This window comes from Puma concolor, chromosome D4, assembly GCF_028749965.1.
Source record: "Puma concolor isolate L17-30 chromosome D4, mPumCon1.1.hap2, whole genome shotgun sequence".
In the NCBI taxonomy this organism is placed as follows: Eukaryota; Metazoa; Chordata; class Mammalia; order Carnivora; family Felidae; genus Puma; species Puma concolor.
Window position 1 is genome coordinate 17,816,842 of NC_141679.1, and position 22,465 is coordinate 17,839,306.

The 22,465-nt window shown below is 45.4% G+C and overlaps 1 protein-coding gene and 1 long non-coding RNA gene across 5 annotated transcripts in view; one reads left to right on the forward strand and one right to left on the reverse strand.

The window, feature by feature from the left end:
• Positions 1–22,465, forward strand: part of PCSK5 (proprotein convertase subtilisin/kexin type 5) — a 472,761-nt gene that overhangs the window by 42,807 nt on the left and 407,489 nt on the right. The window lies entirely within an intron of this gene.
• Positions 14,594–20,736, reverse strand: LOC147574735 (uncharacterized). Its single transcript, XR_015243473.1, has 2 exons — positions 20,574–20,736; positions 14,594–15,844 (listed from the first exon to the last, which is right to left on the reverse strand). It is a non-coding gene; the product is annotated as an uncharacterized LOC147574735 (long non-coding RNA).

Below are 22,465 nucleotides of genomic sequence, written 5' to 3' on the forward strand. Positions count from 1 at the left end.
AGCCGAGGGGGATCATAAGGATGGGTCGTCCCGGAGGAGGGAGGAGTGTGGTGGGAGGAGATACTGATCGGTTCAGAAGTACTGAAAGAATAAAAATTCCACACCATCGTAACAGGTCGCACATAGATCTGGGGTCCTATCCGGACTCCATAGCGGGGTCTCTAACAGAATCCGTAGGTCAGGGCTCAGGTCGCCATGGATCCTCACAATTTCAGCTGGCATGGATAGAGCCGTGCCATTGGCCACCCGGTGTCTGGGACAGGAAGGACACTGAACATGGAAGGGATAGAAGCCGGCTCCTGCCCCTGAGGGAGGGCGCGTCAGGTGTCTTTCTTGTGCGTTGTCTTTAGCCTATGCCCTTTTGGGTTATACAGACAACATACCCCTTGCAAGTACGTAGGAGGAGGTGTGATACGTCCACGTTTTCCCACTCCATTCTAGAGAGGTGGGATGGTTCTGCACTGGGAGGTAGGAAGCTGAAGGATGTTAGGAACAAAGTAGTCACTGGCCGCTGAAACTCAGGGTGCGTTACATACCCATCTTTATTAAGTTACAGAAAGGCCTTGACTCCGAGAGGGAGCTACTTGGCCCCCCAGACGTGGCAGGCGAAAAGCAGAGGAGAGAGCAGCTGTACCAGCCTGCCCTGGGTCCTCTGTGGGCTCACTGGTGACTTTGTATTGATTAGGAAGGTTTCCTTCCCCCATTATGTTTTGCCACATGAGCTCATTTTCAAATAAATTGGCGAACGAGTCCCTACACGTGAGCAGTAGCAGGTCTCGCCTAGCGATTCTGCGAAAATTGTATCCCTTATTAGAGCAAGAAGTCCTTATTTGAATTAATATGCAAATCGTGTTTGCCACTGGAAGTCCTGCCCTCTGCCAGGTGCCATGGTTTGCCTTGTTTAATTTGTTTCTGGAATAGTATCACCCGGCGTCCGTGATCATGAAATTGCATCTCGGTGATTCGAGGAAGCACATTTCTTGTAGGTCCCAATTTTCTGTAACCCAGTTTTGGGTTATAGGAACAGCTCTTAAGACTTGCAGTCTGGTGGCCTGAGGATTGTACATTTTTTTGCCCCCCCCCCTTCATCTCTACTCAGAATTGAACGTCTCTGGAAAAGCAGTCTGTCGGGACGTTCTTGAATTAGCTAAATTTTTGAAGCAGAGTCACGTTTTTCATCTGTTAACCAACTTTCTTGAAGCTTTCTTGAACTTCAGTAATTAAAATGATTCCAATTTCGTAGCTCATGTGTGTAGTCAGTGTGAATTTGAGAAACCAAATACGAGTTGGGTTGGGAGGTAAGAACAGAATGTAATGAGGCATTGTGTTCATAATGAAGGATTTACTGAATGTGGAGTTGTTTCAGACTCTAGTGTTATCTTGGGAAATCTTGGTCTTCCTTTCCTCTTATCTCAGTGCATCGGATAGCTTACGCGGGATCCGATAGAGACCTTGGATGCTGGCCCACATCACACCCGGAATGTATGCCCTTCTTCACTGAGACCAAAGGGGTAGGGCCATTTCAGGCCAGCTCTTGGGGACGTGCTCAATTCCCCTTCCTCCTCAATAAAAAGAACACCCTTTGGGAGAACCATACCTAATTCTTTATTCTGACGCCTCCTGCCCTCGTTCCCACCCAGCTGTTTATACGAGAGGCCGCAATCCTACCAACTGGACCCGTGGGGTACCTCAAATTGGGGGCTGTCTACAGTTTCTTGCAGATATTTCTTACAGCTCATTCATTCATTCATTGGCCATTTCTTGAGCCTCTAGTATATGGCAGGCCCTGGGTCAGGCTCTGGGGATTTGGAGATGTAGTTGTGCCCTAGGAGAACTCACCGCAGGCCTCCACAGTCGCCTTCAGGGAAACTCAGCACATTACGGTGCTGCTCAGTGTGGGGGATGGGGGAACAGGTGTGAGGGACGTGTGCTACGTTATTTCTCCTGTTCCAGCTCCCTCCTTGAAGAGCTCGGGCCAACATGGGTCATTATTATTATTATTATTATTGTTTTAAAGTTTATTTATTTTGAGACAGAGCGAGCATGAGCAGGGGAGGGGCAGAGAGAGAGAGAGGGAGAGAGAATCCCAAGCAGGCTCCGTGCTGACAGCACGGAGCCCGACGCAGGGCTCAGTCCCATGAACCGTGAGATCATGACCTGAGCTGAAATCACGAGTGGGATGCTTAACCAACTGGGCCACCCAGAGGCCCCTCATTATTACTATTTTGTAATGCTGAAAAACTTTTTACTTAGAGCAGTTGCAAAAACGTTGTGCAGAATCCCTATCTCAGCTGCCCACATCCCCCAAATGTTGTTTACATTTTACATTTTACCATTTGATCGTATTCTCTCTCTCCTCTCTGTCCACACCCACATCCCGCACCCCCCCCCCCGCCCACACGTGTAGGTGTGTGTCCGTAGTTGCGTATAGAAGTGTTTTTCTGAAAATTTGGGAACAGATTACACACACGAGGCACCTTTCGCTCTACATACTTCACTGTGTATTGACGAAAACCAAAGACGTTCGGCTACTATAACCGGAAGTACAAACGGTTCACGTTCTGGCCAAACTCTGGACATTAGCAGTCATTTAATGTTATTATCCAATCTAGCGATTTCGTACAAGCTTTGCCAGTTGTCTCTGTTCTGAGCCAAGAATACGTGTGGTTGTGTTTTTCCCACGCCCTCTTTGTATACCGTGTCAGACTTCTTTTTATTTTTTCTTCCTCCTTCGACTGCTAGCGCTTTTTTTGCAAATTACGGGCCGGTTATTTTGTGGAACATCTGATGTCATGATTAGTTCAGGTTTAGCAAGAGCACCGGAAAAGTGCCGGGCTCTTCTCAGAGCATCACATCGGGATGTGCATGATGTTGATTGGTTTCATTACTCATGACTTTGACTTTGGTGACTTGGTGGTGACACGTGTAGTGTCTGCCTGTTTTCTCTACTTTATTTTTATTTTATTTTACTTTATTTTATTTTATTTTATATTTTATTTTATTTTATTTTACTTTATTTTTTTATCATTGTTTTTAAGCTTCTAAGCTTTGGGGTAGCTTCTTTTTTTTTAATGTTTATTTATTTTTGAGAGAGAGAGGTAGGGGGAGGGGCAGAGAGAGAGACACACACAACATCTGACATAGGCTCCGGGCCCTGAGCTGTCAGCACAGAGCCGGACGCAGGGCTTGAACCCATGAACCATGAGATCATGACCTGAGCTGAAGTTGGATGCTTACCCTCCTGAGCCCCCAGTCTTTTCTACTTTAAAATGACTCGTTTCCCCTTTCTGATGAATAAGTGTTTTGTGCGGAGATCCTTTGAGACCGTGTCACCGTGTGCTGGCTAACTTTATGTGGCCAACTCACAGCCGATCTCATTGGGAGTATAAACCTAGTGTCCGCGGGACTTCCTTTCTTAGGAAGGTCTTCTTTTCTTTGCCGTTGGGTGTGTGTATGGTGGACGGTTTGGGTGCTAGAGTGGAGGCACGTGTGTGATTCGGGTGATGGGGCCATGTCAATGGCTTGGGAAACATTGGCAATGCGTCATTTCTGATTGCCGTTATCTTCAGAGAGAGAAACTGAACCAGTGAGTTGCAGGAAATACACACAGTAAACACATCCTGGCTTTTGCTTCCTGTAGTAAATTGCACGGTTCCCCCCCCCCCCCCCCTTCCCTCTGCTTTTGTTTTTATTTAGAGGGCTCTAAAGAAGGAAATGCAAAAATGGTGACACTATAAGAAGGATCTTCCTGGTGCTAAGAAAACGCTGTGGTCAGTTGGGGTGCATGAGCCCAGGGAACAAGAATAGCCTGGTTTCCATGTGTTAACATTATGTTATGATTAGCTTTTTAAATGACAGCGATTCACAGACTTCTAAGACAGCATCCCTAGTACGGTAATGACAGTCTTGCAGAGAGTGTTGGTACATTATTACAGCAGTTGGATCGCTGACTCTTACGACACTCTTATCCGTGTCTTTCTTTTTGACTGGCCAGCTTTTTTCTCCAAAAGACCTCAGCTAAATTTCAGGAACGACGGTTTTGAGTTAACATTCTCCGAAGCCTCTTATTAATCTGTTTAGAAATCTTTGCCAGCCCTCTGGCATTTGGTCAGGGAGGCTGTCGTCTGTAGAGAGCTTCAGAATGGAAGTTCTTTATAGCTTTTGTGTTGCCCATGCAGACACGGGCAGGGGCGGAGGCGGGATTTTTTTTTTTTTTTCATTCTCCTCCTTCTTACCCAGAACAGAAAAACCAGAATCCTAAATTTCCTATTACGGTAGGAGTTTAAACATAAAAAATAAAATAAAATAATTTTTCAAAAAAGAACAAAAAACTAACACCAAGCTGCCATTAAGCCAGGTCTCCGTGTCTTATCCATGTGTAATAGGCAAGCACAGGTTATTTTGCCCATTAGATTTTATCTTGAAAGTTCTGGCCTTTCAACCTCTTATCTTTTACTGAGTTCAAGTCTGTTTACAGGTCAGTTTTTATCCAGATCTAGGATAGAATCACCTTCTTTAAAAAAAAAAAATTTTTTAATATTTATTTTTTTTTGAGAGGGCGGGTTGGGGGAGGGGCAGAGAGAGAGGGAGACACAGAATCCGAAGCATCCAGGCCCTGAGCTGTCAGCACAGAGCCCGACGCAGGGCTCGAACTCACAAACCCTGAGATCATGACCTGAGCCGAAGTCAGATACTTAACTGACTGAGCCACCCAGGGATCCCTAATGTCACCTTCTGCTATGGGGTAAGGGATAGGCACCTCTCCTGTCTAGTTTCTTCCTAAAGTTCAAGTTTGTCAAACTGCCCGATCACGTGGATGTGTACGACTGTGTATCTCATTATAAAAAAAAACCTATTCGTATAATATTATTTACTGCAGAATCATAGGACCTTTAGATTTAGACTTCTCTCTTTCCTACGATGCTGGCATACCTTCCAGTGTCGTCCTAAGAGGGAGTTTTTCAGACCTGTTAAGTAGGCCCAGTGACAGAGTTCAGTATTGGACAAAGGAAACATTTCTATAATGGAAGAGATTTAACTTGTTGAGTTATAATCTGCTTGCTTGTAACTTCTACCCATATTTTTGCCTTCCAGACTTCTACATAACAGCTCTTTAAATATCTGAAGCCCCTTACTTATTCTCTGGAAGCAGTAATTGTCCCTCTGTAAATGTGGGCCAGAATTAAGTGCAAGCCTTTAGCTCACAAAGCTATTGCCCATTCATTACATTTATACATAAGCCATTTCCTCCGAAGAGAATTTTCAGGCTGAGTGTTCAAGCATCGTACAACGACAATAAAGGGGTATAGAGAAAGGAAGGAGGAGAGAAATGAGGTGCTTGGATGTGGTTAGCAAGATCAGAAGGAAATCAGACCTGGGAAAGAAGACAGGTAAGTTCAGGTTCCTTCCTGACCCAAGTCGGTACCTCCTGTGCCCAGGATTTGATTTTCAGATGACTAGCGTTTTTCCTCTTTTTGCCTCAAGATGGAAAGACGTGGGATCATGTGATGGGGTAAGTGTCCTGAAGTGTTCCTGAAGGGCTGTACAAATCCATGTCGTATCAGTCAAGCCCCGTTTCCCCATGGATTCACCTTGTCGCTTTGGAATATTTTGCCTCCGCTTCTGATTGATCTCTGATTGGTCCAGGCAGACAACTAGCACATTAGTTACCTCTTTTTCGTAGCTCTGAGACAGACTAGTTCTAAACTGTTCGCATGCATCCGATCACTAGCAGAGCCTTGGAAGTGAAGAAACCTTGTTTGGGGAGAGATACATGCTCAGAAACGTCTGAACTCAATCTTCCCGGACTCCCAGCCATGAACCGCAGCTCCGCCTTTTTCCTAATAAGACTGCACTTGGCCTGACGCGGCTGCGGAATTGGCTTCACCTGAGTTCAGGTGCTTCCTGTTCAGGCCACGCTCCATTTCCTCTCGCCCCACCTGCCCTCATTCCAGCCGCTCCTGTGAACTGTTTTTCTTTGGCAGGTTAATTTTCTGCTCTTTGCCTTTAAACGTGATAATAGCTTAATGGTTTGACTTTCTTTCGTGAAGTGCCGGTTTCTAATTGAACATTCCTGGGCTGGTGCCCATCCAGCCATGTGCGATGATCCTGGGTGCGTTGAGGTGGGATGACAGTGGCCGTGTTCTCTCGGGCAGGCACCCGAGGCCTTGCGTTCTTAGCAGCTGTCATCACTGTGACGGTCACGCATATGCCTCTCAGCGTGTCATCGGTGGGCGACAGTTACCGAGTGTTCCGAGAATGAGTGCTTCTGGAAGCAGCATGGGCTTGCATCCGATGATGTGTAGGGAGGACGTGGACGTGGCAGTCAAGGGGCATACTGGGGGCTCTCTTCTTCCAGACCGCCTTCTTTGCCGCCTTTCCAGCTGCAAAGTGCAGCCATTGTAGTCAAGTCCTGTCTCGTTTTGGGTAGTGTTTCCGTGTCTTTGAAAAAGCCCTCTAGAACACATATACGCTTGGCAAAAGCCTTTCGGCCGCGAGTTTCCAGCCTTTGGCACGTTTATGGTGGCAGGACAGCTGGGAGCATGGGGAGGACGGAAGGAGGCAGGTATAGATTCGGCTGTGTTCTCCACCGCCCCTTCTTTACGGTCTTGTTGCCAGGTCTACCAGATGTCTGGATGGTCAGAGACCAGAGAGTCAGATTGTACGCTGCTGGGTTATTTGGTGGGAAGGTTTGGGTCGCGACCCAGATCCCTCATAGGCAGGAGTGAATTTAAAAAAAACAAAAATAGGGGCGCCTGGGTGGCTCAGTCGGTTGAGCGTCCGACTTCGGCTCAGGTCACGATCTCACGGTCTGCGAGTTCGAGCCCCGCGTCGGGCTCTGGGCTGATGGCTCAGAGCCTGGAGCCTGCTTCCGATTCTGTGTCTCCCTCTCTCTCTGACCCTCCCCCGTTCATGCTCTGTCTCTGTCTCAAAAATAAATAAACGTTAAAAAAAAAAAAAAATTTTTAAAAATAAAAAAAACAAAAATAAAATTCTCAGCTACTTTGGAAAGGTTGCCAAGTCTTTATTAGAGAGCCCTTGGCAGTCCTTCATTTTGAAAGGTTATAAACTCACATACCTACACTGGGAGTGCAGATCAGACGAATGAGTGAGATGGGCCAGATATAAGATAATTGGGCAACCAGCGAAGTGGAGAACCCCTGCTGTGTGTAAGGGAGCCGTTCCACAGAACCCGTGAGTAACGTTTCCCGATTTCACATGTTGGCAAATAATTGGAAAGCTTAAAAATATTTGTGCGGACCGAAGAAAACGCAGCCAAGAGGCATCCCAGTGTGTGACCCCTTGAGGGGGCTGTGTCGGGAGAAAGGGAGGAAGGCACGAAAGACGGGTTCCAATGCTTTCCGCAACTTTGCTGGGGTCTTACCCTCACCTGAACGCCAGCCTTTGTGCTGGTTGGTCGTGCTCCGCTGAGCGGCTCAAAGGTGATTTTTCTCTGTGTCTCAGTCTCCAAATTGAAATACGAGTGTCTTTCGGGCACAGAGAAGAGGCTCAGGTCGCTTAAGTTCTGAAGCAAAGGCTGCCGAGGACAGGACGGAGCACGCATGCCAACTTCACTTGTGCCCACTTTTCCACTGACACCTGTCACTGCACTGGGGGAAGAGCCTTAACGGGAAATGAAGGTTGAAGGAAACAGGACAAGTCAAAGAAAAGAACAAATGGCCAAAAAAGTGATGGCCATGTGCAAATAGAAAGAGAGATTTGATGGGGAAAGGTAGGGTCGATACGGATTTCGCATGTCACTTCAGCCACTTGAAGGAAGGATACAAAATGTAAAAATCTTTATTATTTTCTTAGTTTGGGTAGTATTTCTAAGGTATCAGATTCTAAAAAAGTAGGTGCTTGATCTAGAAAATGTTGGGTGATGACAACATTGTAAATTTCTAGATAGGTCTTGTCCCCATTTGGGTCACTATATAACAGAACACCATAGTCTGGGTGTCTTATAAACAATAGAAATTTATTTCTTATAGTCCTGGAGGCTGGGAAGTCCAAGGTCAACATGTTAGTAGATTCAGTGTCTGGTGAGAGCTCACTTTTTAGTTCATAGACAGCTGTCCTCCTATTGTGCCCTCACATGGCAAAAGGGGGCAAGGGAGATCTCTGGGGTCTCCTTTATAAGGACCCTAATGGCATTTATGTGGGCTCCACCCTTGTGACCTAATCATCTCCCAAAGGCCCCATTTCCTAATAGCATCCCATTGGATGTCAGAGGCTTCAGTGTATGAATTTGGGGGGGGGGGGACACAAACGTTTAGTCTATAACAGTTCTTAAGAAGGGAATTTTGGGGACCCCAGGGCAAGTCAGGATGAAATAAGTAAGCAAACCTAAGGGGTGAGTGAAAACAGCAAACAACAAACAAAAGCCAGCCAACGACAAGGAAACCCAAAGCCATTTTAATTGTCTGGCTTTGAAAAGCAATCATACTGATCCCTGTATTTATTTTAATGAATGCAAGAGTAAATAAGGAATCTAATTAGAACATCACCCTTGAAAAGGCCTGATTTGTTAAGAAGTGCTTGTGAATTTTGTGTTTCTACCAAACAGAAATCAATTCTTGGAACATAAAAGGAGGCAATATGATGCAACGGAGAGGCTCTTTGAGTTTTGGTTTTAGCTTTGATCTCTGTAGGGTGATCTCTTAACTCCTATGTCCAGATCTCCCCTCCATGTGAAGACTCACCATTGTTCATGCTGGTACTTTGAGAGTATACAGTATACCATGGTATAATGAGTTGTACACGTAGGAAAAGATCAAAAGCATAGGTTAAACCCTTGCAACAAAGCAGTGAGTAGCTAATAAAATGGTGTTACAAATCTAGACATACTGATGAGCAAAGTTCTTCGGAATAATACATAAAGTTAAAAAAGCAGTATAAAAAGAAATAGAACATGTGTTCCCGTTTATGTTTAATGTTCAAACACAAAGAAAGGACCTATGTGTATATGTATATAGTTCCACGCACACAGGGTAGTTTGGGAAGGATACACAAACACATAAAAAATGACTCTGATTAGTTGCCTTCCATACCATACGATTTTTAAAAAAAAACTATCCATAGTGCAACAGCTTTTGTTGATATCAACAATGCTTTGCTATTTCGAATCCTGTGGACCCATCTCTGATCTCATCTGACTCTACCTTTCACTTGACACAGTGGTCAGTCATTTATTTGCTCCTCTGGAAAAATGGCTCTCAGTGGCTTGAGACCATATTCTCTCAGTTTTTTCTTGCCTCTCGTGCACCTTCTGTCTTTGTCATCGATGACACCCGCTCCAGCTCACCTGTGTATTTCGGAGAGCCCAGGGCTCACCTTTATGCTGGTGTCCTTGCTTCAAATTTATATCTCCTTCTCTCTTTTACCTGGCATCTCCAACTAGATGTCTAGGAAGTATCCAAAACTTAGTATGACACATATGATACTTTTAATTCCTGTGTGTCACCATTGCCCTCAACTCTTTCTTTCCTAATGAATGGCGCCATGATTTATCCAGTTGCTCAAGCCAAAAATGGAGCAGTCTGCAAACCTGTGGTCTTTCCTCTCATGTACCACCACCAGTCTGGTTAATTCCACCATCATCTTTGACCTGGACCACGGCAACTGGATTTTCATTCTTACTGTTCTCCACAGTCATTCTCCACCAGAAGTATGTTTCTTAGGATACACGTAGATCAAATATTTCAATGACTTTCCGTTGGCTTTGGAATAAAATCCAGTTTTTTCTTAATGGTCTTCAAAGGCTATCATGATCTGGTCTCTTCCTACCTCCCTGACCTAGTTTTTGAAATGCCTCCTTTTTACTTATCACAGTTGGCGATGTCGGCCTACCTCTCAAAACTCTAAACTCTTACTCTTTTTCCCTTTGCCTGGAACGTACTTCCTTTGGTCTTTGTGTGATGGATATCTTCTCATCTCTGACATACCAAAGCAAAGGTCACCTCCTTTGAGGGACCTTCCCCAGTCCCCCTTGCTAAAGTAGACTCTTAATCTTCTCTTCCCAGCTACTGACTGGCCTTAACGTGTTACTTGCCTCTTTGTTACCTATCTGAATCAAAAACCATGTTTCTGTAAGTTTCTCTTATTTTGCCAGAACTTAAACCATTTGCCAGACGTGGTACTGTCTCACTCTGCGGCAGACATGGGAGCAACCAGTTGGAGAGACACTGTTATCAGTTGAAAGAGGCATTGGGATATTTGGATCCTGGTCTCAGCTTTTACGACGAGCTCACAGTTGCTATTAGCATGCCACTCCTCATTGGGCTTATTTCGCTGATAAAATCACGGAGCAGATGAGCTCTTTTCTAATGTTCATTCCAATCCATTAATCGCCATCTTGAACCAGCATCACTTGTGATTTTACTGCCGGTCCACAGTGCCCACCACACGTGCCCTTTTTATGATCTCTTTCCAGTGTCTTTCCAAACTTTCTCCTCCATTTCTCCACAATACTTAGAATATTCCTTTAGCATTTTTAGCTGCCCTCCAAGACACCGTTTTACCTGAAAGGGCTGAATGTGCAATTAGACTTGAGAGTAACCTGGTTAGTCTTGGGGTTACCTATTCAGCAACGCACCTACTAAACCAGGAGCAAATAACGTTGCTTCTTTGTTGTCGTGGTCGACGTCTCTCACTGATCCAAGAGTGTGAGGATGAGAATGGTGCTTAACTACTGATGCTCATGAAGTTCAGAAGAAGGGAGTATCACATAGCAAGACATCATGCTTAGTACAAGTTCTTTTAAGAATTAAATACTTTCTCTGATTTTTGGAAAACGGGATACCTTCTGAGAGAACCAAATTTTTAAAAGCCTGGCCGCAGAAATGAGAAATATCTTAGGAGGGCAGGGGTGGGGATGTGGGTAGAGGTCGGAGATACAAGGGGCCCCAAATAAAATCAAAATGGAATGGAATTTTGTTCAAAATGGAACAAAACAAAATGGAATTAAGGGTGGACAGCATTCATGAAAATTGTTGATGGACATGTTAATCCATTGGCAAAGCTAAGCAACCATTTGCACAAATTAGTTGTTGGCCCCAGGCTGCCATTCCAAAAAAAAAAAAAAACCAAACCAAAAAAGTGTAAAAGACCAGCAGAGCAAGCAGATGAGTAACAAGACTGTGTCCTTAGGACATTATTTGCTCGGCCCAAGCTCAAGGGCGGCTTTTCCTGTAGATGGAATGTTTCAGTAATGGGTCTTAAGGTACAGACATGCTTTTCAGACTTACCCTTTGAACCAGTGGGAAACCCCTTTTCTTTGTTTTAAACATTTTTTTTTTAAATTTTATTTATTTATTTTGAGAGAGAGGGAGAGAGCGCCAGCAGGGAAGGGGCAGAGGCGGGGGGGGGGAGAGAGAGAATCCCAAGCAGGCTCCACGCTGTCAGCAGGGAGCCCCGTGCGGGGCTCCAACTCATGAACCGTGAGATCATGACCTGAGCCCAAATCAAGAGTCGGACACTTAACTGACTGAGTCACCCAAGCGCCCCGGGAAACCCCTTTTCAACCCATCTATGCGCAGAGAGAAAACGACAGAGTTCTAGATTTCTTGAAGGATTGGGAAAAAATGCGGTCATTCCTTAACACAGGGAAAACTGAAGTCTTCTAGGAATGATGTAGCATGAGCGAGAAATCAGATTTCGCCCATCTGTTCAGTCTCCCTGTGGGTTGTTTCAAATTTTTCTTGTGTAGGAGGTGCTGGGCCAGCCATCAGAGATAAAAAAGCAGAGGTAGTCATTGCCCTCAGGAAGCTTACCATCTAGCGAAACTGGAGTCCAGGTTTAGTCTATACACATATGCTGGCAACAATGTAAAGCTGAGACTTTTTATTTTGAGAGAGAGAGAGAGAGAGAGAGAGAGCATGAGCCGGGGGAGGGGCAAAGAGAGAAGGAGAGAGAGAGAATCCCAAGCAGGCTCCGTGCAGGCAGCCCAGAGCCCAACTTGGGGCTCGAACTCACCAACTGTGAGATCATGACTTGAGCCAAAACCAGGAGTTGGATGCTTGATGGACTGAGCCACCCAGGTGCCCCTGAAGCTGAGACTTTTGAAGGCATCTTTTAATGTATTTTAAAAGCTTTTTGCTAACTCATGTCAAGTTTATATTTATACCTAGGGCTGTCAGATAAAATAACACATTTTAATAGGAGCATGACTCAAATATCGCATGGGCTACACTTACGCTAAGAGAAATGGTTGTCTCCCTAAAATGCAAATTTAGCGGAGTACCTTGTGTTATGATTTAGTAAGTCTGGCAACCCTAATTTATACCTAAATCATTCTGAGATTACAGTTAGGGAAAAAGACATACTCATACTGAGACATCAGTACCCACAGTGAGGCACAGCTAAGGTGCCTCCTGGGAACAAAATGGCATAAAGCAGAGAGCCAATGACCGTTAATTTATATGGAAATAAATATTTGCGCATTTCCAGACCCCATAAAGAAGCTCTCGTAGGCTTTTCTTTTTTTTTTTTTTTTAATTTTTTTTTTCAACGTTTATTTATTTTTGGGACAGAGAGAGACAGAGCATGAACGGGGGAGGGGCAGAGAGAGAGGGAGACACAGAATCGGAAACAGGCTCCAGGCTCTGAGCCATCAGCCCAGAGCCTGACGCGGGGCTCGAACTCACGGACCACGAGATCGTGACCTGGCTGAAGTCAGATGCTCAACCGACTGCGCCACCCAGGCGCCCCTTTCGTAGGCTTTTCTGATACCTTAGGACATGTGATGCACAGAATCAATCGAGATCAAGCACAGATGCTCACAGACACAGTTCAAAGCTGTGGTTCGGCCAGCTCAGTGTTGAGCTGCTGAGTGTCGTTCCCCAGGAAGGAGCGTGCCGGTGCCGTTCTCACGGCTTGGGATGTGCGCTACCTTTGTGATGGCTCACTGCAAAATCACAGCTGAGCTTCAGCTTTGCTTTGTTTTTTTTTTTTTTTTTTTTTTTTTTTTTTCATGAAAGCCAAAATACTCTTTGGATTTCTTCCAGTTAGCAAAAACAGGTACTAGGTCTTTTGCAAGAGCGAAGTGGTATAATGCAAACTTTTGAAAAGCAGGGGAACCTTGTATCCCATGACAAGAGTATGTCCGGGCATCTAGATGGGTTTCCCAGCTTAGAATAGTATCTGTAATCCAGCCCTTAAGTTCTTCCCTCCCCCACCCCCACCCCAGCCTGACGATGACTGCTTCTTTGTTGTTTGGTAGAAAGACAAACTCTTGCAGCCCCTTGTGAAACATCTCATAAACTCTTCTTGATTCCAAGAGACAAAGCCAATTTTCTTTGAGACTGAGCTTTGTGTAACTGACCCATAAGCCTCTACGAGAGAGAGCGAGAGAGAGAAAGAGAGAGAGCAGGGGTAGAGGGTCATTACAGCTAACCTGGGAGCTGTCACAACAGGGCTTTTTAAATGAAAGCATCATCCTTCTGATCAGATCTCAGGTTGCCTGACTGCAGGCAAAGCAACGCAATTTGTAGATGTCTAGATTTTGGAAATTTCAAAGCCGTGTAGTTGTAGCAGGCCCCCCCCCCCCACACACACACACACAGAGCCATAAGTTCTAACCAGCGTTTGGAATTAACTGATAGGAACAGGGTCAGGAGTCCAGCCTGGCATGGAATCTGAGAATGCCAAATTACCCCAAGAGGGCAAAGGGTCCCCGTGTGCGCCTAAATGAAGATAACAAGATGAATCACCAGTCAGTAAGTTGGCCTTTTTCAGTTTTATGACTCTGTAGCTCAGACCTTGGGGAGCGCTGGGATTACATCTTTGGGAATGAAATGATAGACAGTTTTTCCCTCTGCACCAGCTCCTGCGTCGCGAGTTAATTCGGTGGCAGGGACTTAGGATTCTGTGAGGGTCGGTTTTCTCCTCTATCATCAGCGGATAAGAGAGCCCAGGCTCAGCCTTGTGTGTCTAATTCAAGTTTGTAGTTGAACAAACCCTGTGAAGTGACAGGCACAGCTGTGCATCTGTGGCATAATTTACAGGATTTGAATCTGAATAATATGTTCTCTGATGGGAAAAGGATAGTCATAGGAAAAACAATAGCTCGCATCTTTTCAAGAGTTAATGGAATATGTAGTTACTAAGTCCTGGAAAATCCTCATTATATTGTATATGTATTTTTGTTCTTTAGAATTGATTCTTGTCCTATTTTATTACAATAGTTCTCAAGCATACAACAACATTAGAGAGCCCCAAGTGAACACCACTGTACTTAGTATCTGGATTCTACCATTAACATACTTCTTCGTCACATGTCTCTGCACCTGTCCATGTTTATCTGTCCATTAATCCATCTGAATTTTCGATGCATTTGGAAGTACATTGCAGATGTCCACCTAGTCCTCCTAAATATTTCAGGTGGGGCATGTCATTAATCTATTTATCTTCAGCTTTTTTTAATATACAATTTGCATACAGGGAAACTCACAGGTATTAAGCCAGTGCATACAGGTGCGTAACCTGGATCCCTTGCAAGGTACAGATTGTTGCCATTACCCTCCAAGTTTCACTCAAGCCCCTTTCCAGTTGGGGGGAGACAACCACTGTTTGACTTCTTTTCCCCAACCGTTAATTCGTTTTGAAGGAATTTTATTTTCAATTAAGCTACACTTTGGAAAGAGTAAAATTTGTTTTTTATAGCGGGCAGTTGTGTGAGTTTTGCCACACGTATACAGCTATGCCAGTCAAAATCTAGAACAACAAAAAATGCATCACCATCGGAAATTCTCTTGGGTTCCTTTAGAGTCACCCCCTGCCCCGAGCTCTGAGAACCACTGACCTGATTCCTGCCCCTGATAGTTTTGCCTTTTCTAGAATGTCATAGGAGAGACATAATGTAACATGTAGCTTTTTTGCATCCGGATACTTTTCTCCTTAGCAAAATGCATTTGAGATTTCATCCGGGTGGTTGTGTCAGTGGTTCATTCCATTTTATTGCTGAGTAGTATTCTGTTGTGTTGGTATATCAGTTTCCGTTTCCATTTCCCAGTTGAAGGACATTTGGGTTACACCAGGTTCTGGTGATTATGCGTAAAGCTACGATCAACTGAATGGAATATGTCTCTAAGTGTGCAGTGAGGTAGATTTGCACTACGCAGGTTTTGGGCTTTGTCCGTTCTCCATCCACTACCCGAACCCGACACAAGACAAGTGCCCAATCAAGGGGTTGCTGGAGGTACGAATTGTATGACTTGGGGGGGGGGGGGAATTGAGTGATCTCACTCCTGTGCAATTTGCAGTTTGTAGATTCAGCTTGTCAGTACGCGTTACATTACGTTGCACATTTTGACTTTGGGAACCTGAAAAATACATCATTAACTCTTTGAATTTCCCAGTTTAAAATGTCTGTCTCGTGGGTGATTTTTGTTTTTTGTTTTTTTTTGGAAGTGGGTTTGGTGTATTTTACTTTGCTGGCCAGGACAAATATTTTGATTTTCCAGTTTCATCTCCGGAGCAAGTATGGTATCCTCCACCCTTATGTTCTGAGCACCAAAGGTGAAGGTTTGATGGTGAGGAAGCATGAAAAGCGAGACTGGGGAAAAGGGATGTGGGGGGGGGGGGTGGAGGGCTCCAAGAAGCATTAACAACCGTCGATAAATATTTCGACAGGTTGCTATGTGGCAGAGGTTACACCAGGTCAGGTTGCTTAACAGTAAATCAGGTTGATGCAGGGTTTAGTTAGCTGAGAGTGTGATGAGACAATGCATTTCACCATAGGATCGTGCTTTTGTTTGGGCCAGAAACTCACTGCCAACTGTGAGAAGCCGCTGCCAGGTGCCTACTGGGATGAACCCTGCTTGTCTCTTCTTGCTTCTTGCATTTTCTGTGAAAGCAGAAACAATTTGGTCATTTTATTTACGTGCGTGAGCGCGTGCGCACCCGTTTATAATAGAGTTGGAGATAGCAAAAAAAAAAAAAGTATTTGCTTCATTCATTCATTCATTCGTGCATTCACCAGAAACGTATGAAGGATCTATCAAATCCCCGTACTTTGGAACCTGTAAAGAATAATCAGACCTTAATGAAAGAAAAAAGATGTGGTGTCATCACTATGGTAAGAGTTAAGGGTGGAGATAGAATTTTGCTTGGGAGCTTCAGTAAAGCCCTGTGGGGTGGTCAGCTTCCCTCCCCGCTTTAAGCCAGGAGTCAAGGAGGAGACAGGTGTTACCGAAAACTTTGTATTCAGCATTGCACTGGAAGGTATGAAGCTGCTAAACTTCAGCTCATAGTAGAATGACATCATAGACCATCTGAATCCGTGGGTTGTTGGCAATTGTGTGGCTAAACGGTACACGGAAACATGGAAAACCGAGTGCTTTTGCAACACACGTGCTTTTGCAGCACACCCGTATTTCGTTTCTAGAAATAGGCGTGTTTTCTTTCCTCCCATGTAAGAGTATGCGCGCAGGTTTTGGGATCATCATCGGGGAAGCATTCCTCTTTATATGTACATCATGGTCCAGATTAGGTTCATCCGTCACCCCAGCACTCAACTACCGTCAAGAATGTGTCTTGGGGTTTGTAAACCTTGACGTTGCTTATGAATTTATAAGCACACACGTTGGGTAACGGGCATCCCGGGAGGGAGGGGGAGCGCCTCCTTGAACGTCTCCCTCCCCCACTTCTAGCATTCAAGGAAGCTGATGAAGCATCCGGGGAAAACATTGTGGTGCTTTATCCTTATTAGAACGATAGCTTTGTTACAAAGTTATTGCGTTACAGTGTCTTGGCTTCTTTCATGATCAAATTTACTCATAATTGCAGCGGTTACAATGGCAATTTGTTACACTTAAAATGCTTGGCTCTCCAAAACGTCACTATTAACGAGAGTTAAGTGGGAGTTTGGCTGCACGGATCAAGAGGATTTAGTGCTCAGGAAAACCAAAGGGGAATACACGCATACCCCTTGGAAGCGTGCGACAGCCAAATCAAGCCAGCTCATGGGGAGCGTGGCCCCCAAAGCTGCCCTCCTGTTTTGTTCTAGGGCTTTCTTGACAGAAGACCAGTTCTGTACAGCACTTTGGGGAGAAAGGAAAATTATGAGAAAGCACACTTTGCCCAGTAGCGGTTGCCTACACATCTTTGAAATGGTGTCTATTTGCACATTCTATCAGAACTATGAAATTCCTTCCTTCCTTCCTTCCTTCCTTCCTTCCTTCCTTCCTTCCTTCCTTCCTCCTCCCTTCCTTCTTCCTCTTTCCTTCCTTCTTCCTCCCTTCCTTCTTCCTTCCTTCCTTCCTTCCTTCCTTCCTTCCTTCCTCCCTTCCTTCTTTCCTTCCTTCCTTCCTCCCTTCCTTCCTTCCTTCCTTCCTTCCTCCTCCCTTCCTTCTTCCTCTTTCCTTCCTTCTTCCTCCCTTCCTTCTTCCTTCCTTCCTTCCTTCCTTCCTTCCTTCCTTCCTCCCTTCCTTCTTTCCTTCCTTCCTTCCTCCCTTCCTTCCTTCCTCCCTTCCTTCCTTCCTTCCTTCTTCCTTCCTTCCTTCCTTCCTTCTTCCTCCCTTCCTTCTTCCTTCCTTCCTTCCTTCTTCCTTCCTTCCTTCCTTCCTTCCTTCCTTCTTCCTTCCTTCCTTCCTTCTTCCTCCCTTCCTTCTTCCTCCCTTCCTTCTTCCTTCCTTCCTTCCTTCTTCCTCCCTTCCTTCTTCCTTCCTTCCTTCCTTCTTCCTCCCTTCCTTCTTCCTTCCTTCCTTCCTTCTTCCTCCCTTCCTTCTTCCTTCCTTCCTTCCTTCCTTCCTTCCTTCCTTCCTCCCTTCCTTCCTTCCTCCCTTCCTTCCTTCCTTCCTCCCTTCCTTCCTTCCTCCCTTCCTTCTTTCCTTCCTTCCTTCCTCCCTTCCTTCCTTCCTCCCTTCCTTCTTCCTTCCTTCCTTCCTCCCTTCCTTCTTCCTTCCTTCCTTCCTTCCTTCCTTCCTTCCTTCCTCCCTTCCTTCCTTCCTCCCTTCCTTCTTCCTTCCTTCCTTCCTTCTTCCTCCCTTCCTTCTTCCTTCCTTCCTTCCTCCCTTCCTCCCTTCCTTCCTTCCTCCCTTCCTTCCTTCCTCCCTTCCTTCTTCCTTCCTTCCTCCCTTCCTTCTTCCTTCCTTCCTTCCTCCCTTCCTTCCTTCCTTCCTTCCTTCCTTCCTTCCTTCCTTCCTCCTTCCTTCCTTCTTCCTTCCTTCCTTCTTTCCTTCCTTCCTCCCTCCCTCCCTCCTTCCTTCTCTCCTCCCTTCCTTTCTTTTTTTTTTAAGTTCATTTATTTATTTTGAGAGAGACAGAGGAAGAGAGAGAGAGAATCTCAAGCCAGCTCTCCACTGTCAGCGCAGAACCTGATGTGGGGCTCACACTTACAGTCTCATCGTGACCTTTGCTGAAGTCAAGAGTCAAACGACTGAGCCACCCAGGTGCCCCTCTCGGCCCTCCCTCCCTCCTTCTCTCCTCCCTTCCTTTCTTCTTTCCACCTTCCCTTCCTTCCTTCTCACCGCAGACATCTTCCTTCCAAATATGTTTTAAGTTCTACACTAAATATCGGCTGCATCCTAAGGCCAATTCAAAATACATAATTGGAAGGAAGAACTAGTATTTATCAAGCTCCTACTATATGCCGAGCTCTGCGTGACGCAATTCCTGAGCATTGTCACTTGATGATCTTGACAAACCTTTGAGAAAGGGGCACTTGTTTCCAGGGAGCAGACTCAGAGGGACCAGCCACTTGGCCGAAGCCTCTGCTGTTTTTCCCTTTTTTCCCTGCCCCACACTTTCTCCTGCATGTGCTTTTCTTTCCAGAGATAAAAAGTAGGCGGGTAAAAAGCAGCAATTAAGAACGACTGACATTATCTAGGCTGGAACTCTCAGGCATGGCTGAAAAATCAGCTTCCCTTCTCTCCGTCTTTAAAGCCCCTTCTTCAACACACATACTGTAAAGTCATTTTCAATGATTTCATTTTAAGCAGTCTAAAACACGTAAACTGTCGTTTCAAACTGTAGCTTCCAACTAATTTACCTGTAACATTTAATTGGAGCCGGGATACCACTGTGTCTACTAAACATCAGAATAAAAATCATCATAATAAATACTTCTTGCATACTTATTATGTGTCAGGCCCTGTTATAAGTGCCTTATGTAGACTAACTCCGTGTTTCTCAACTTTTATTTCATTATTGCCCCGCTAAGGAAAAATTTTTAATTTAATGTAAATGAGCTAAGTTAAGTTGAATTTGAATTACATTTAATTTCTCCATAATGAGAACAATTAAATACTAGGGAATAAGTTTGTGTCGGGCAAGGTTGAGCGTTAGGGGACCCACAGACCATTATAATGTCTCAGATTTTTTTCACCCTCCGAGATGATATCCCTCTTGTGGAGAATGCATGCGCTAACTCAAATCATCTGATGCTCTGACAGCTGTAAGAGTTGGGTGCCATTATTAGTCTACCCATTTTATAGATGAGAAGACAAAGACCTGGAGAGCTTGAGCAACTTGCTGGAGGCATAGTTATTAAGTAGCCAAAGCTTTCAGTCTAGACCTTCTTCTTCTTTTATTTAACATTTATTCATTCATTTATTTTATTTTTTTTCTTAATTTTTTTTAACATTTATTCATTTTTTTTTTTAATTTTTTTTTTCAATGTTTATTTATTTTTGGGACAGAGAGAGACAGAGCATGAACGGGGGAGGGGCAGAGAGAGAGGGAGACACAGAATCGGAAACAGGCTCCAGGCTCTGAGCCATCAGCCCAGAGCCCGACGCGGGGCTCGAACTCACGGACCGCGAGATCGTGACCTGGCTGAAGTCGGACGCTTAACCGACTGCGCCACCCAGGCGCCCCTAACATTTATTCATTTTTGAGAGAGAGAGAGCATGAGCGGGGAAGGGGCAGAGAGAGGGAGACACAGAATCTGAAGCAGGCTCCAGGCTCTGAGCTGTCAGCACAGAGCCCGATGCGGGGCTCGAACTCACGAACTGCGAGATCATGGCCTGAGCTGAAGTCGGACGCTCAACCGACTGAGCCACCCAGGCTCCCCGACATTTATTCATTTTTGAGAGACAGAGAGAGACAGGGCATGAACAGGGGAGGGGCAGAGAGAGAGAGGGAGACACAGAATCCGAAGCAGGCTCCAGGCTCTGAGCTGTCAGCACAGAGCCCAACGCAGGGCTTGGACCCACAGACCATGAAATCATGACCTGAGCCAAAGTCGGACGCTTAACCGACTGAGCCACCCAGGTGCCCCTAGTCTATACCTTCTTAAGCACTACACTGTGTTGCCTCTAACTCTTCAGTCATTCATACCAATGGCTCCCTATATCTGCAAACACATTTTTGTACAGTTATCTCCCCTTATCCCCTGGGACTATGTTCCAGGACCCCCAGGGGATGCCTGAAACTGAAGATTGTATCAAACCCTACATTTACTATTTCTTCCTCTACATGCATACCCATGATAAAGTTTAACTTATAAATTAGGTGCAGGAAGAGATTAACAATAACTCATAATAACATAGGACCATTCTAACGATATATGATAATAAAAAATGTATGAATGTGGTCTCTGTCTCCCTCAAAATATCTTGTTGTACCACACTCACCCTTCCTGTGTTGATGTGAGATGATAAGAGGCCTACGTGATGAGAGGAAGGAGGTGAAGGACGTAGGCACTGTGATGTCGCATCAGGCTACTGCTGGCCTTGTGTCCGAAGGAGGATCATCTGCTCCCAGACCACAGGTGACTGCACCTGACCGGCAGGCAACTGAAACCGGGGAAAGCAGAACCGTGGATAAAGAGAGAGTACAACTGCATTTACAAAATAGTCATTGCCAATCGCAGTATGATCAAGGATGTCTGTGCGTGTTCCCCCTGGTTAACCTACGGTGCCAGCCGTGGCTTACTTAGCGATTCTCAGCATGAACCCTGGCTCGGGCCTTTTCATAAGTTCCCCACCGTCTTACCTACTTTCATCCTTCTGAGAGCTGTGGGGCTGTGGGTGTCATTGCCCTCGCTTTCCAGAGAAGTCAGAGAGGAGCCGCGTGGGCTTAGGGAAGCTGCCTGCCGCCCCGGGCGGGAAACTAGTGACCGAGCCAAGCAGTCCAGACCATGTTCCAGGTACATCCCGAAGCCCATGTGTCTCTGGTCACTTCCTGGATCATCTTCCGGCGCCGTCCACACTCTGGGTGGCCTTTCAACATCTCATCACTCGTTTGAAAATATGTCACTATCCTTCAGAGGTTTCCTTGAAATAATTCTAGACTCACGGACGTAACAGAGTGACTCAAGCTTACCGTCTGTGAAACCTCAGAGATCCATAGAAAGAGCTGTGCATAGCTTAAGGTACAAACTGCATAAAAATATTGGGAGTCTCGCTGGAGAACACTGCTGTCTGGAGATCGGTTAGGAAGGAAAACAAAGTATCTTGGAACTTGGGCCGGATTACAACATAGAGGCGGTGTTGTTGGTGTTTTTTTCTTGGTGGCCTGCCTCTCGTTGGTCTTCCCGCCCTCCTGTATCTGTACATCTTTCTCTTCTCCGCGTGCTCGCATGCCCTTCGTCAGTGATTCTCAGACGGACTCTCAGAGCCGTAATTCACAAGAAGTTGCAACAGGCCAATAATGGCTTAAGTATTATTTCTCCCCAGAGGGTTTGCAATTTGGCAGAAATTGAAGCTTAGGGGATAAAATATTAGGGGTGACAACTTAGACTCGGGGCAGGGAAATTCCTGGGAGGACCTCACGAACCACTGGCATCTTTCCCAATGGCTGCTGTCCACAGACTCGCCCTAGGCCTGTTTCTCAGGTTGTAAGTCACGCTGAGTGTGGGTGTCGTGCGGTTTCCTAGATCCCCACCTTTTCCGAGATGCGAGCTCCCGTGCTAAGTGAGGGCCACCTTCCTTTTCTGGTGTCTTGTTGGATGCCATATCTTGGCAGTCCTGGCAGAAGGATGTGGGCCGAGGGATGAGGGATGTGGCTTCTGCTCTTGGCTCCCCAGGGTGACCGTGTTGGTGGTCTTCTGTGTCTTAGTTTCGCCATCCGTTTTAGTGGAAAGGATTGGAACATTCTTGGAGGTCACAGAACGGAACAACGTGCTGTATAAACACCAGGGAGTGTTGTTACAATAACAAATTAGCGACTCTAGCTTAAATTTCCCACACTTGATGACTTGTGGATGTACCAAAGGATCAGAAACTGTCCCCTGGGAGAAAGAAAGACCCTCCTATCTTCCTACAAGAATAGAGTGTTAGGATTTGGGCCACCGTCTCCCGAGAAATAGGCCTGCGTCTCCCTGTGGAAGGTGGAAATGGTGGCTCCGGTAGGTTCTAGAATCCTGCTAATTAGCTGTCTTGTGGATCTCTGCCTCCGAGGTTCTAACCTGTCTAGCCGTTTGGTTTTCTCGTTCTAACTTTTACAAATCTCATTTTTTTTTTTTTGCATTTAAAACACCATATTAAAATACATGGTAATATTGATACTAACATTTTATATTAGG